This window comes from Talpa occidentalis, unplaced genomic scaffold, assembly GCF_014898055.3.
Source record: "Talpa occidentalis isolate TD23 unplaced genomic scaffold, MPIMG_talOcc4v2.1 talOcc4.2, whole genome shotgun sequence".
Lineage (NCBI taxonomy): Eukaryota > Metazoa > Chordata > Mammalia > Eulipotyphla > Talpidae > Talpa > Talpa occidentalis.
The window spans coordinates 86,633,084-86,648,994 of record NW_023602073.1 but is presented as its reverse complement, the minus strand read 5'-3'; the positions used below and the strand labels follow the sequence as shown (position 1 = coordinate 86,648,994).

At 37.9% G+C, this 15,911-nt stretch overlaps 1 protein-coding gene across 18 annotated transcripts in view; it reads left to right on the top strand.

Moving 5' to 3' along the window:
- The window catches only part of FILIP1 (filamin A interacting protein 1), a 259,100-nt gene that overhangs the window by 93,232 nt on the left and 149,957 nt on the right, over positions 1-15,911 (top strand). The window contains exon 1 of one of the 18 annotated variants that reach the window (XM_054698954.1): positions 8,332-8,348. The exons of the other annotated variants lie outside the window; for them this stretch is intronic. The gene's annotated coding sequence lies outside the window, so the exon portion shown is untranslated. Of the gene's footprint in view, positions 1-8,331; positions 8,349-15,911 lie in introns of those variants that run through there. 18 annotated transcript variants of the gene reach the window in all.

Genomic DNA, 15,911 nt, shown 5'->3' with positions numbered 1-15,911 from the left:
TTTACTTTTCTCTATAACTATTCCAGCATTTTCTACCTTTCTAATTAGAGTTCATTATCCTGAAGGAAAGGCGTGAAGGCAAGCGGGTATAAAACACCTTCAGAAATAGCAAATGGAAGTGTTTAGTGACCCCATAATGCTGAGTAACTTTGTAAGGGCAGAAAACATGGTGCCCTAACCAGGAGAGCTTTTAGATGCCCAGCAGTTGTCCAGCTCTTCAATTCCTATATGCTCAACTTCTGTACAGAAAGTTAAAAGGCCATGAATCTTTTGCATTGTCCTTATTGAGATTTTTCCAAAATTAAGTCATCGTCACATTTGGAGTCCTTTGTCATTAAAATTTCTCTGAGAATTTTTACTTTATTATAGTTATTTTCCTGGCCCCTTATAAACCAGAGACACAATATAGGAGAGTGGGGGGAAGGAGGGAGTAGGATGAAAACAAGGGGGGCTGGGAATTGTATGGGGACTATAACCATGACAAAAATGCATACATTGTACAAAAATGAAAAATGATGTAAAAAATATATAAAGAAATTTCTCTGAGAAACTTGTATGAAATCAGGGAAAGCATTTCAGATACAATTTCTACTAATATCAAATTTGTATTTCACTTTCAGAGTAGGCTCCATTATTTTCCTTTAAGTGTAATATAATGAAATTCAGTGCACCCATTTTAATTATAAAAATCAATTTTCTACTTATTATTTTTCCATTACTGATAAAAAAGTTTCTTTTCTTGATAGTCCACTGATTAGTCATTTTGATTGGATTTTGTTTCTATTATTCAGTTACTTGACACATATTTTTAATAACCTAAATGTTATATAATAAATGGGCACTTTGGGGAAGGCAAAGCAAATTCAGATATAATCCTTCCTCAGGGATCTCCTATAAGGTGGAAAAAAACCAAAAAACCCAAACAACAGATGATCTCAAGTTTAGTCAGTTTGAAAGTTGCCAGCCCTGATTTGATACCTAGCCTCTACTGACTGAAGAGGCCTGTGGTCTGCTGTGCCCATGACTTCCCCCTAAAGTATAGACCTTAATTAGAAAGATTGAAATAACAAGAAAAGAAAAGAAAAGAAAAGAAAAGAAAAGAAAAGAAAAGAAAAGAAAAGAAAAGAAAAGAAAAGAAAAGAAAAGAAAAGAAAAGAAAAGAAAAGAAAAGAGAAAAGAAAAGAAAAGAAAAGAAAAGAAAAGAAAGGTAAAAATATGACTTTGGAAATGTGCTGTGTTTTTCCATCTCTGTGTGGCTTGGGACAGGGTTTGGAAGAAGTAAAATTTATGATGTACTTTATGTTATATCTCTGTGAACCAATATATGTGTCATGGAGATAATTTGATGCTTTTAGTTCTTTATATATTTCTTCTTAAATAAATCCATTCATTGCATTAACCATAGTTAATGTTTTCCCACTTGTTTGTACATGTCATAGCTAAAGATCAGTGCAGTCTAGTAGGGAAAGAGAAAGAAAAGTTAGTACATTCATGAATCATTCTCTTTCCTCATTTTCATGAAGTTAATTTTCCCTAAATTGTCAGGTTCTGTTTTTAATTATAGTTCATTTGTGATTATCAAGAAATAAATGTTTGTATATTTGGCCTTCAAAGTTTTAATTTCACTCTGAAAGCCAAATCCAGTTTCTCTTTTAATAATGTTCTATCATAAAACAGTCAATGTAAGAGTAATGCTTGTAGGGTAAGGAAAAACTATCAGGCTTTTCTGCCTTCCCACCAATAGGATGGATGACAGAACCCTGCGGTCCTGAATGCATGTCTGATGGCGGGCACCTGGAGTAGGGTTTGGGCCTAGGAAGATGGGATTCACCTGGGCTAAGACTGGGCCTTTAAGGTCAGCATCACGAGGATGCCAGTAGAAGCCGAGAAAGGAGCAGTGAAGCCGAGAGAAGCGGAGAGAACGCCAGAGAGCCTAGATAGAGTGAGGATTTGCTGGGGGCTGGGAGGACTGCCAGCCTCCCGGCCCCCCAGCACCCCTGCCCGCCATATGCCTGGTGAATCTAAATAAAAGACCTGCAAAAGCCACCGAGGACTCTCTAGGACTCCTCCTTAACCCCGTCTGCTGGATCAGAAAACCTGCACTGTTGTCCCTCCTGTCCTTACAATGCTTTAACATCTTCTCCCACTGAATATTGAACTTCGTCTTGAGAAAGACTGTTATGCTAATTCACATTTAAGTGTTATAATTGTTTTAAGAAAGTGACTCTTGGGCCTCCCTGGTGGTGCAGGGGTGAAAGTCTCAGCGCTATCAAGCTATCACCAGTCACTGTAGCGTGAGTTTGATTCCTAGCCAGGAAGCTAACCCATATGGTGCAGCTGACTTCTCCTGTCTTGCCGGCTGCTCCCCTCAGCAGTATATTTCAGTAGATCTGCCTCTTCTGCTCCCCAATCTGTCTTCTGGTGAACCCTCTCACCACCCCCCTGTACCTCTGGCCTACACCCCAGTTCTTATATGCATAAGTAAATAAAAATAAATCTCAAAAAAAGAGAGAAAATAACTCTTGTTCCCAGAGTAGTCATATTAGAAATTAAAGAATGCTTGTGTTACAGGATCTAAAACATAGCCACAAAAAATAAAGCTATTCAAGATGACCTTTCATTTTTTAAGATCAGAGGATAAAGTATAATGGTGTGACATGCAGTTTGTTTGAATTCTCTAGTACTATCAATGAAAGGAAGAAATATAAAGGGAGAAATAGCCTGGATTTTATAAGATCTGTCATTTCACTGACTTCATTCGTTCAAAGCAACTTTGCTTAGAATACTTTCTTATAACTTCATGGCTTATCTTCCACATTTGGGACATATATTAAAAATAATTTATACACTAAAGTTAACTTAAATTTTTCTAGGAATAGATGCTCCTATTAAAAAATTAGAACTTAACCAATTAAACTGAAGCACCCATTCTTTATTCCCTTTGCAATGCCCCCTAACCTTAGTCCTCTCACTGAAAATAGTCAATATTCACTGCGCAATGTATATGATTTGAGTCTTTTCTCCATCTATGTATGTATATTAACATAAATAATATATGCATTATTCCATGTAACAATATAGCTTAGATAGGTTTTTGTGTCAGGATGTATAGGTCCACATCATTTTAGAAAAGTGCAGCATGTCATTCCATAAAAAAGGTGCACAATTATTTAGTTTACCATTCCTGTTTATGAATATTTAGGTTCTTCTGAATTTTTTTTTGTGTCCCAAATAACATTGCAATGAAGATCCTTGAACTTGCCTCCTTGTGCACATAGTTTAGTATCTTTCTGTAGTAGATGTTAATAGAATTTTGGTGTGATGGATTATGCAAACCTCACAAGTGAGTGTACTGGTTTAATATTCCCTCCAGCTGTGTGTGGATATACTCATTGAATTTGTATTGACTCCATTAAAGTGAGGTCGAGTACCAATTTATATAAATCTTGACTATTTTTATATTTCTTCTGTGAATTACTGGTTTATGTCCTTTGCCCATTTTTCATTTAGATCAGCTTTTTTTTTTCATTAATGATTTGTTAATTCTAATCCTTTGTTGTTTATGTTGCATGTCTTTTAGCTTTTAGAAGTTTAATGCATTGTCTGTTGCTGACAGAACCAGAGGTCTTCTAACTTTTGAAGTGCTTTGGTCATTCAGGTGTTTTAAATTTTGATATCATCAAATTAATTATATTTTCTTTTATGACTTTTGCCCTTTCATGCATTATTTTAAATGTACTATCTACATTTTTACTAATAATTTCTTATTTAAAATATTTTCCTTCATTGTACTTTTGTGAGTGGTATAAGATAAAGAGCTAACTTAATTTTTTCAAAGATTTAGTTCTTCTCATTGATTTAAAATACTATACCTTTTTTTTCAATGATTGAAAAACTTTTTTCTTATTTTATGTATATGTATTGCACACAAAATACATATATATATGTGTATTTGTCCTTTTAATAAGAGTATTTAAGTCTATGCTTATTCCCTATTTTACATACAAGAAAACTGTGGCTAAGAAATAATCATATAACTTTCCCATTGACACATAGTCACTGGAACAAGAAATCAAACCCAGGTGTCTGGATTTAGAGACTGTGACCTTAATGCCTACATTCTATCATAAATTCCTATTTTAATGTGGATCTGTTTCAGGACTCTATTCTGTTTCTTCATAACATTTATATCTTATAGCTCTAATTATCATAGATTTATAATGTTTGATAACTATTAGGACAAGTTACTTTTCTTTCTTTAAAAAAAAATGACTTTAGTTACTATTGTTCCTTCAATCATCTCTATACATTTTAGAATTTCTTTAAAAAGTTGCTTATGTTAGGGACTATGGTGATGGTGCATGGGTGAATTAGTGGTGGGAATTTACGGGGACTACACCTGAGAGGAGAAAGCATTTATTGTACAAAAAGGAAGAATGATGTAAAATATATATCTAATAAATTTTTAAAAAGCTGTTTCATGACATTTCTAAAAAAAGTTGCTTGTGTTTGTGTTTTCAATAGATTGCATTGAAATGGCAGTATAATAATTTGAAAAAGAATTTTCATTTTAAAAAGATTTAGTTTTCATCAATGAATGCAGGTAATTTCTTTATTTAGGCCACCTTATCTTTTTTTTTTCAGTTAAGTTGTAGTTTTTTCCATAGAGGCTTTATTTAATTTTATTCCCGGGGCCTCCCCGGTGGCGCAGCGATTGAGCGCTGGGTTGCGAAGCTGCCTACAGCTTCTGCAGCGCTGGTTCAATTCCCGGCTGCTCCCCGGCCACCAGAGGAGGGTCCTGCATGGCGCGCAGACCTCTCCTGCCTCAGCAGTGTACTTCGGTCCTTCTGCCTGCTCTGCTCCCCGCTCTGGCTCTGGTGAATTCTCTCACCCTCCCGTGCTTCTGACTGTACCCAGTGCTTGTACAAATAAATAAATAAATAAATCTTTAAAAAAAAATTTATTCCTGAGGACTTCAGAATTTTGTTGCTATTGGGAATGTGATCTCCAACTCCCTCCCCATTTACATTTAAAAACCAGTGATACCAATGTATTAAAAAAATTGTTGATTTTTTATGTTGATTTTTCATCTTGGCATCTTACTGAACTCTATTTTTAGTTTCAATGTTTTTCATTTGATTATCTTTAGTTTTCTAGATAGATAATTATGTTCTCTATAATCACTAGTAGTCTCTTCCCAATACTTATACCACTTGATATGGTTTTACTTATTTGATTCCATTCCTAGGATGTCCAATCTGATATTGAATAGCAGCAGTGACTTTCTTGTTTTGCCCCTTGACTTTTATTTTTTTTTTATTTTTATTTTTTTAAAGATTTATTTATTTATTTATACAAGCACTGGGTACAGTCAGAAGCGCAGGAGGGTGAGAGAATTCACCAGAGCCAGAGCGGGGAGCAGAGCAGGCAGAAGGACCGAAGTACACTGCTGAGGGGAGCAGCGGGCGGCAGGAGAGGTCTGCGCGCCATGCGGGACCCTCCTCTGGTGGCCGGGGAGCAACAGGGGATCGAACCGGCGCTGCAGAGGCCGCGGGCAGCTTCGCAACCCAGCGCTCAACCACTGCGCCACCGGGGAGGCCCTTGCCCTTGGCTTTTAAACAGTATTTCTTTTCTTTTCTTTTTTTTAAAGATTTATTTATTTATACATATAAGAACTGGGGTACAGACCAGAGTTGTGGCAGGTGAGAGGATTCACCAGAGACAGAGTAGGGCACAGAACAGCCTAGATTTGGTGCGGGCCATGCTACTCATGCTGTCTGACAAGATCCGGGCATGGGGGAAATTTCTGAAAAGTCAGAAAACTCCACAGCTGGCTCCTGCTACTTCCTTTCATTTATTTGTGGCAGTTATTGAAACCATGGAAATTTTCTATAAGCTTTAGAATAACACAATGAGTGTTGGCATCAATGCCAGTTTCAGTAATGCACACCTCAGTAGTTTGAGAAAAGTACCTGCCAACATTATTGATAATGAAACAATTCCCAATAATTCTCCACATCCTCCAATTTGTAATTCAGTTACCATGAGTAACATTGAGTTCTTTAACAAACCACGCTTGGTAGAACTGATGGAACTGAGCCCGGTAAAAGTCCCCACTAGAGAAGGCCCTGAGGCGCCCCGGGAGGTGAAATGGTCCCAGAGAAACACACTGTTCCCATGGTACTGGGACCCCTTGGTTCTATATAGAAAACAGGAAGCTGTCCTCGATCTTACAGTGCCTGTTTAATCTTTTAGCTTGACAGCATAAGTCACACTGTATATAGCACCTGTTTCTATTTTCTGAATAACATATATCACCTAGGGAAATAATGTAACCAAGTTACCAAGCTAATCATAGATTGGGAAAATTAAAAAAAAGGACTGTGCACTGTTAATGATCATTAATAATTTCTAAAACAATGTAAAAGTAAAATCACATGATTGCATGATGTAATGATCAAATAACAATTTCTGATGTATAAATAAAGACCCGCTGAGACCCTCAGCGGGAGATGTCTGCACCCTGATCAAGTGTCAGTGTCTCCTCACTACCTCATCTATCTCATCTCCCCCTTCCCCTCATCCCTCCACTTCGCGACGCTGTCTCCTCCTTGCCAGGACCCTGCCCCGGTCGGAGCTGGACTCCAGCACAGATTGACTGAAATACACTGCTGAGGGGAGCAGTGGGCAAGGCAGGAGAGGTCTGCGGCTCCATGTGGGTACCTCCCTGGCTGGGGATCGAACTCGTGCTGCAGTGGCTGCAGAGAGCATCATAGATTGCGTCTTAACCCCTTGCGCCACCAGGGAGGCCCTAAACAGTATTTCTAATAAGTATCATGTTTGCTATATTTGAAGTTAGATATCTTTTATCAAATTAAGAGTTTCTCTTTGTTTTTAGCTTTGATACATACATACAAGCACACACACACAACATATATATCTTCACAACTGAATCTTTGAGGCATCATTAAAATTAATTTTCTCCTAAATCATATAACTATGTTAATTAGTGAATTACATTGGTTGTTCATTATTAGAAAAATCATCTTGGAATTCCTGGGATAAACCTTGTCTGGCTATAATGCATTATTCTTTTAATAGCTGAATTTACATTTCTAATATTTCATCTAGCAATTTTACAGCCATGTTTATGAGATTGGCATATAGTTTTCTTTCCTCATACAGTTTCATTTTGAATTTTTAGAAAACTTATGAAAGTATTTAAAAGTCTTGTTAGTTTTTCATATTTTTCCATGAATGCTTGTTTAAAATATTTCTATCTTCTTAAAGGTTTGATATGAGTTACCTACAAAACTTTGTGAGTTGGTAAGTTGAGGCAGAGGTTATATATCTGAATTCTGTTTCAAGTTTTTTCTGCCGTTCTTGGACTGGTTTAATTTTCTTCTACTATTTTTTTCTGATGTTATAAAATTATAAATCATATTTGTGTTTTTATAGTAATTATTGTTCAATTTTTAACACATTACTAAATATATTTCCACTAATTGTCAACGTTAATCAGTTTCTCCCTACATTCATTGAATAATAACACCATCTCTGTATGATTTAATTTTACTTGGAATATTCACTTTAATTCCCTTTTCCTTTCATTACCATTACCATTTATTACCATTTGTTCCTATGCTGACATTCTTTGGACTTTTAGTTCTATGTTTTTCTTTTATGTTATTGAAATAGCATTGGTTTACAACACTGTATATGTTTTAATGGTTCATCATCCACACCTCTATAAATACATGTTATCACACCAAAGCAAATGTGTGTTGCCCATAACCAAAGCCCCAATAATCCTCTACCATAGTCCATAAAATAGCTGCATTGCTATTTTAAAATTACCATTGCTTTAAAAATCAATTTAATCAACAAGGATTAACAATGTTACTTGGAGCAACATGGCGGCGAGGAGACGCTGCGAGTAAGATCTCCCATTAAAAAAAGTGAATAGGGAGGAAAAGCGGCAGGTCCCAGTGAGAACTGGGACACAGAAGATAAACGGGTGACGCCAGCGAACTGCCCGAAGAAGAAAGTGGCCATAAAAGAGGACTAGAAGGGAGGGAAGCGCAGAACCCTGCTCCCCTCCCCCGCCCACAGAGGCGGCACTCTCCGACCGGCAGAGAGGAGGAAACAACAAACCAAAACAACCAACAAGAACAAACGACGCAGCAAGCGGGACTGTGAGCGGAAAGGAACTATTGCAGCCACCACACCCCGTGAACGGGAGCTGAGGCGAACCCTGCAGGATCCGCCGCGGCGGTGAGCGAACGGCTCCGGGCGCCATTAGAGAAGAACAAAGACCCCGGGAGACGCGCACACAGCCCGGGCTGCCGGTAAGCCTGCGCGGGAAACGCGGCGCGCCTGGCGCGCTTGAAAAGCAAGTGCAGACCGGATCGCGGCTGCCCAGGTCCCCGCGCCTGCGACCTAGGCTTGCGGGGAGACGACCTAGGCTTGCGGGGAGACGCACGGAGGTCCTCACTGAGGTGAAGGTCCCTCCCTGAGTAAGCAGGAACCAGGCGCCCAGGCACGGGAGCGGTGCAAAAGGCGCCATTCCCGCGCCACTGAACTGGGCTACAGCCCGCGTCCTGGACCTGAGGGCTTTGAACTGAGACCCGGGGCACGAAAATTCGGGGCGTGGTTTCTCCACGACGGTGGGGCACAAGGCAGACACAGCACCCCAAAGCTGTTGAGGTGTACCCTACCATTCCCGCTCTGTTCTCTGTCCCACGGGGTGGGGGGAGGCGAAAAACAGCCCCCCAAGGACAATAGGAGAGATCTCTGGCGCCACCTAGCGACCAGGGAAAAAAAAGTCACTAACACCCTATAAAACAGGACATTTCTTAAGTCTGCTTGAAAAGGGCAGAAGGTTTCTGGAGGACCCAGTGGCCAGCCGGGAAGTTATTCCACGCCAGGCCCCTTCCGACCAGCAGTCTGAGCCCACAGAGGGAGCAGGCACCCACGTCCGGGGCAGACCGGGTGCGCAGAAGAGTGTGCCTGAAACCGGAGGCGCAGGGACTGCATCCCGCTTCGCCATTTGAGAACAGGGACATTTCTTCAGTAAAAACTGCCTAAAACCAGCAGAAAGCTCCCCCAGAAGACAGAGATGGCTCCTGGAAGAGCCAGAGGGGAGCGAAGAAGTTCACCCAAGATGTCAGTCAGTCCGAGCAACACAGTGTCCCAACGCATACGACAAATTAGAAAACAGACAGTAGGGAGTAGAAGAACCACACGCAACCTAAAAACTCCTCAGGAAAGAAGCACACCACAAAAAGAAAACCACTCCCCAGATTGCAACGACAGCGACTTGGAAGAACTTCTGAGCCTTCCAGAAAGAGAATTTAAAATTGCCATGATTAAAAAAGTGATAGATCAGAAGAAGGAAATTGAGTCCCTAAAGAGGGAAGTAAGAGAAATGCAGGAGATCAAAGAATTAATGGAGGAACTAAAGAACTCTGGGAAAAGCAATGAAAGCAGAATAGATGAAATGGAAGAACGAATAAGTAATCTTGAAGACACAGAAATAAAAAGAACCAAAACAGAAAAGGAAAGAGAAGTACGAAGGAAAAAGAATGAAGAAAGACTTCGGGAACTATCTGACTCCATGAGGAAAGGAAATATAAGAGTTATAGGAATTCCAGAAGGAGAGGAGAGAGATGTAGGAACAGAGAAAATATTCATGGATATAATTGAAGAGAACTTCCCAAATGAGAAGAAGGAGCTGAAAATTGATATACAAGAAGCAAGAAGAACACCAAACTTCCACGACGAAAGGAAAAACACAGCAAGACACATAATAGTAAAGCTCCCAAGAATCCAGGACAAGGAAAAAATAATGAAGCTGACAAGAGGGAAGAAACAGATAACATTCAAAGGAAAACCAATCAGGCTGACATCAGACTTCTCTGAAGAAACACTACGGGCAAGGAGAGAGTGGAGGGACATAGTCAACAGACTCCAAGAAAACAGATGCCAACCAAGAATACTCTATCCCGCAAAGCTCTCTTTCCTCCATGAAGAAAGAATATGGACCTTCCCAGACAAAGAGAAACTCCGGAATTTCATTGCGACTAAACCCCCACTCCAAAAAATACTACAAGGAATCCTAAAGCCAGAACCTCAGAGGGACGAATAACAACGAAAGAAGACCAAAAAAAAAAAAAAAAGTTATTAAAAGAATAAATAAATAAAATCAAAGGAAAGACAAACATAATGGCAAATACAGATGCTAACATATCAATATTAACTCTAAATGTAAATGGACTAAACTCTTCAATAAAAAGACACAGAGTTGCAGCCTGGATTAAGAAACAAAACCCAACCTTTTGCTGTCTCCAGGAAACACATTTAGCTACAAAAGATAAAAATAGGCTCAAAGTCAAAGGATGGAAAACAATCCTACAAGCAAATGGGCCAAAAAAGAAAGCAGGAACAGCTATACTTATATCAGATAAAACAGACTTCAAACTCAAAAAAATAAAAAGAGACCCCAATGGTCACTACATTATGATTAAGGGGACAATACTTCAAGAAGAAATAACACTCATTAACATATACTCACCAAACGAAAGAGCACCAAAATATATCAGACAACTGTTGTCCTCTCTGAAAACAGACATCAGAGAAAACACATATGTAGTGGGAGACTTCAACACACCACTATCAACAATGGATAGATCAACAAGACAAAAAATAAGTAAAGAAACTAAAGCTCTAAATAAGGACCTAGAGCATTTGGGCTTAACAGACATCTATAGAACACTAAACCCAAAAAAAACGGAGTACACATTTTTCTCAAGCGCACACGGATCATTCTCCAGGATCGATCACATACTGGGGCACAAGACAAACATCAACAGATACACCAAGATTGAAATCATACCAACCATCTTTTCTGACCACGAAGGCATCAAACTAGAAATAAATCATAAAAAGAAGGCAAGGAACTATCCTACCTCATGGAGATTAAAAGCCACACTACTGGAAGACCACTGGACTAACGAGGAGATCAAAGAAGAAATTAAAAAATTCTTTGAATTGAATGACAAGGAGGACACCAATATCCTAAATGTATGGGATGCAGCAAAAGCAGTAATAAGAGGAAAATATATAGCAATAGAAGCTCACATCAAAAAACAAGAAAGAACTCAAAGAAACAACCTAATCTCGAAGCTCAAAGATCTAGAAAAAGAACAACAAAAAAACCCCAGAACCAGTAGAAGAAAAGAAATAATAAAAACCAAAGCAGAAATAAATGAAATTGAAACTAAAAAAACAATCCAAAAGATCAATGAAACCAAGAGCTGGTTCTTTGAAAAAATCAATAAAATAGACAAACCCCTAGCCAGGCTCACAAAGGAAAAAAGGGAGAAAGCACAAATACACAGAATCATAAATGAAAGAGGAGAAATCACAACGGACACAGCAGAAATCAAAAGAATAATCAGTAACTACTATGAACAGTTATATGGAAACAAGTTCAACAATCTAGAGGAGATGGACAAATTCCTACAACTCTACAATCACCCAAAGCTAGATAAAGAAGAAATAGAACACCTAAACAGACCAATTACAAGCAGCGAAATTGAAATGGTAATTAAAAACCTCCCAAAAACAAAAGCCCAGGACCTGATGGATTTACAAATGAATTCTACCAAACATTCAGAGACGAATTAGTGCCTATCCTTCACAAACTCTTCCAAAAAATTGAGAAGGAAGGGACAATACCAAACACGTTCTATGAAGCCAATATTACACTAATACCAAAACCGAATAAGGACAACACAAAAAAGGAAAACTATAGGCCAATCTCCCTAATGAACACTGATGCAAAAATCCTCAATAAAATTTTAGCTATCAGAATCCAACAATGTATCCATAAGATAATTCACCACGACCAAGTTGGATTCATTCCAGGGGCACAAGGATGGTTTAACATCCGAAAATCAATCAACGTTATCCAACACATCAACAAAAAGAAATATAAAAACCATATGATAATATCAATAGATGCTGAGAAAGCTTTCGACAAAGTGCAACACCCATTCATGATAAAAGCCCTTGAAATTCTTGGGATACAAGGAACATACCTCAACATCATAAAGGCCATCTATGACAAGCCAACAGCCAGTATCATTCTCAATGGTGAAAAGCTGAAAGCAATTCCATTAAGATCTGGAACAAGACAAGGATGTCCACTCTCACCACTGCTTTTCAATATAATACTGGAAGTCCTAGCCAGAGCAATAAGACAAGAGAAAGACATCCAAGGAATCCAAATAGGAAAAGAAGAAGTCAAACTATCACTATTTGCAGATGATATGATAATATACATAGAGAACCCCAAAATCTCCACAGAAAAACTAATTCAACTCATCAATCAATTCAGTAAAGTGGCAGGATACAAAATCAACACGCAAAAGTCAGTAGCCTTCCTATACACAAACAATAAATCTGAAGAAGAAGAAATCAAAAAAACCACCCCTTTTATTATCGAAACAAAAAAAATCAAATATTTGGGAATAAATCTAACAAAAGAGGTAAAGGACCTATACAAAGAAAACTATAAAACACTGTTAAAAGAAATAGAAGAAGACACAAAGAAATGGAAAGACATCCCCTGCTCATGGATTGGAAGAATAAACATTATTAAAATGGCCATCCTACCAAAAGCAATATACAGATTCAATGCTATTCCAATCAAAATCTCAATGGCATTCTTCAAAGAAATAGAACAATTATTGATGAAATTCATATGGAATCACCAAAAACCCCGAATAGCCAAAGCTCTACTGAAAAAAAAAGAAGGAAATGGAGGCATCACACTCCCAGACTTCAAACTATACTACAAAGCCATAATCATCAAAACTGCATGGTATTGGAACAAGAACAGACATACAGACCAATGGAATCGAATAGAAAATCCAGAAATAAACCCACAGATTTATGGTCAACTAATCTTTGACAAAGGAGCAAAGACTATGCATTGGAGCAAAGAAAGTTTGTTCAATAAATGGTGCTGGGAAAACTGGGTCGCTACATGCAAAAGAATGAAGCTTGACCACTACCTCACACCATACACAAAAATCAACTCAAAATGGATTAAAGAACTAGACATAAGACCTGAAACCATAAAATACATAGAAGGAAATATAGGCGAAACACTACGGGATTTGCACATCAAAGACATCTTTACAGACACATCACCCAAAGCAGTGATAGTGAAGAGAAAGATAAACAGCTGGGACTACATCAAATTAAAGAGCTTCTGCACAGCAAAAGAGACAATAACAAAAACAAAGAGAAACCCCACCAACTGGGAGAACATTTTTGCACCCAACACTAATGATAAAGGACTGATCACAAAAATCTGCAAAGAGCTGATGAGACTCAGCAACAACAAAGAAAATAATCCAGTCAAAAAATGGGCAGAAGAGCTAAAAAGAAACTTCTCTGAAGAGGAAATGAAAATGGCCAACAGACATATGAAAAAATGTTCAACATCACTTGTAATCAGGGAAATGCAAATCAAAACTACCATGAGATACCATCTCACACCAGTGAGAATGGCACATATTAAAAAAACTAGCAACAACAAATGTTGGCGAGGATGTGGAGAAAAAGGAACTCTTGTGCACTGTTGGTGGGAGTGCAAACTGGTCCAACCACTATGGAGAGCTGTGTGGAGATTTCTGGACCTACTAAACATAGAGCTTCCATATGATCCAGCAATTCCACTCCTAGGTATTTACCCAAAGGACACAGAAACATCAATTCCAAAGAGCACCTGCACTCCTATGTTTATAGCAGCACTGTTTACAATAGCTAAGCTTTGGAAACAACCCAAATGCCCAAAAATAGATGACTGGATCAAGAAGATGTGGTACATATATACCATGGAATATTACTCAGCATTCAAAAAAGATAAACACATGCAATTTGCAGCAACATGGATGGCACTGGAAGGGATCATGCTCAGCGAAATAAGCCAAAAAGAAAAAGAAAAATACCGGATGGTCTCACTCATAGCAGGAATCTAGAAAACTTAAATAAGGGACCAGGAAAATGAATATAAGAAAGTGAAAATCAAAATCAACAAAAAACTATGAACCAGAGACACTTTTTGGGGGTGGGGGGCGGGAGGGGAAGGATTGGGGTCAGAATGGGGCGTTTGCAATTGTATGGGGGAATATAAAAATAAAATTTAATATTTAAAAAAAAAAAAAAAAAAAAAAAAAAAAAAAAAAACAATGTTACTTAATGGATTTATCTGTTCACCACTACTATCAAAGTTTCCTAATTACTGTATTTTTATTTGGGGTAGCATAATTATCTCAAAGAGATGTTGTAGATGGTGAACCTACTGGTTCCTTCTTGTTTCTTCTTCATTCTTAAATGATGGCTTAGTTGTGTATAAAATTATGAGTTGAACATTTTCCCTTTGCTCCTTTTTTTTTTTATTCATGATGTAGAAGACTCTCTGTAGACCGTTGTTTTTCCTTTCCCAAAGATTTTAGTATTTGTTTCCTTTATTCTTGGTCTTTTTAAATGGTGATATAATGAATAGGTGTGTTGAAAATCTTCATATTACTTGGCTCATGGTTAGTCCTTAAATTGTGACTTGGGTATGTATTGCCTTCCTTCATTACTCTTAATACCTCTTTTAGTAACTTCATTAGATGAGTGATTGAATATTTGGCTCTATTTTATATGATTCCTAACTTTTATTTTATACTTTATTGTCTTTCATCATTTTTTATTGCATTCTAGAAGAATTTTTTGGCTTAACATTCTAGTTTTGCAATTTGTTCTTTGTATCCATTCTGTTATTTGACCTATTCATTAAGTATTCTGTTTCAATGATCACAATTTTAATAGCTGTGCTTTTCAATTGATCATTTGCTGTAGATTTAATATTGTCTGAAATATCTGTGGATATGAATTATACTTATTCTAAAATTCTGACTTCTTTGTTAGTTCTGGTACAATTTCTTTACTTGGTTTTAAAACCAAGAACTCTATTTTATTTGACTTTAGTGGTAGTGGTCTTCTATTGATGCTTAATGATTCTTACCAGTATTTGTATTGTTGTGGAAATTCCTTATGAGTGTGTCTGTTGTATGTGTTCTTGCAGCAGCTTATAGATGGACAGAATGCTGCTAGAACTTGTAGTTCATCCTATTTTTAAGAACGTGTGGAAAAAATAGGGATGACACTGGGCAGAATGGCTCAGAGTCTAGAATCTAGTGTCTAGTGTCTCATTGCTTTGGGTAGCTCCGGCACCAGGGCATTCAGGATGATGCTTTATTTCTTTGATCTTAGTTCCTACATTCATTGCTTCCATGGAGGCAACTAACATTATTTCTGCTCTTTGACTCAAAAGGTGGCCTCAGTTGGAAGGGAATGTGTGTAGTGCAATCTTCTTAACTTATCATACTAGATCTCTAGCTATCACATAGTTGGCCCTGAACTCCCTCTGCTCCTTGATAGCCATTCCCTACATTTTGGGCAGCACTCTTCTATTCCTGTTTTGGGTTGTGGTTTGAAATAATTTTTAAGTTCCATCTCCTTTCTGTCTTCCAGTGTTTTCTCCAAGGTCAATAATATGTTCCAGTGATATGGATTAAAAAAATTCTTTCTAAAATATTAAGGATTTGCTGTGGGAAGAGAAGACTAAAGTCTATTCCCACTCACTACCTTAAAATGGAAGCCAGGGTATGATCTTGAAAACCTGAGAAGGAAATTTTTAAAGTGAGTTTATCAGACCAGTTTTCTGGACTGCCTTTTATGGTTGTGTATGTCATTCACTGTGTGAAAGAACTAGCTGTGGAGTAGATGAGAGCCGAAGTAGAAGTCACTATTTTTCACTATACTGTGTATCCTGGCATAGGAAAGCTTTT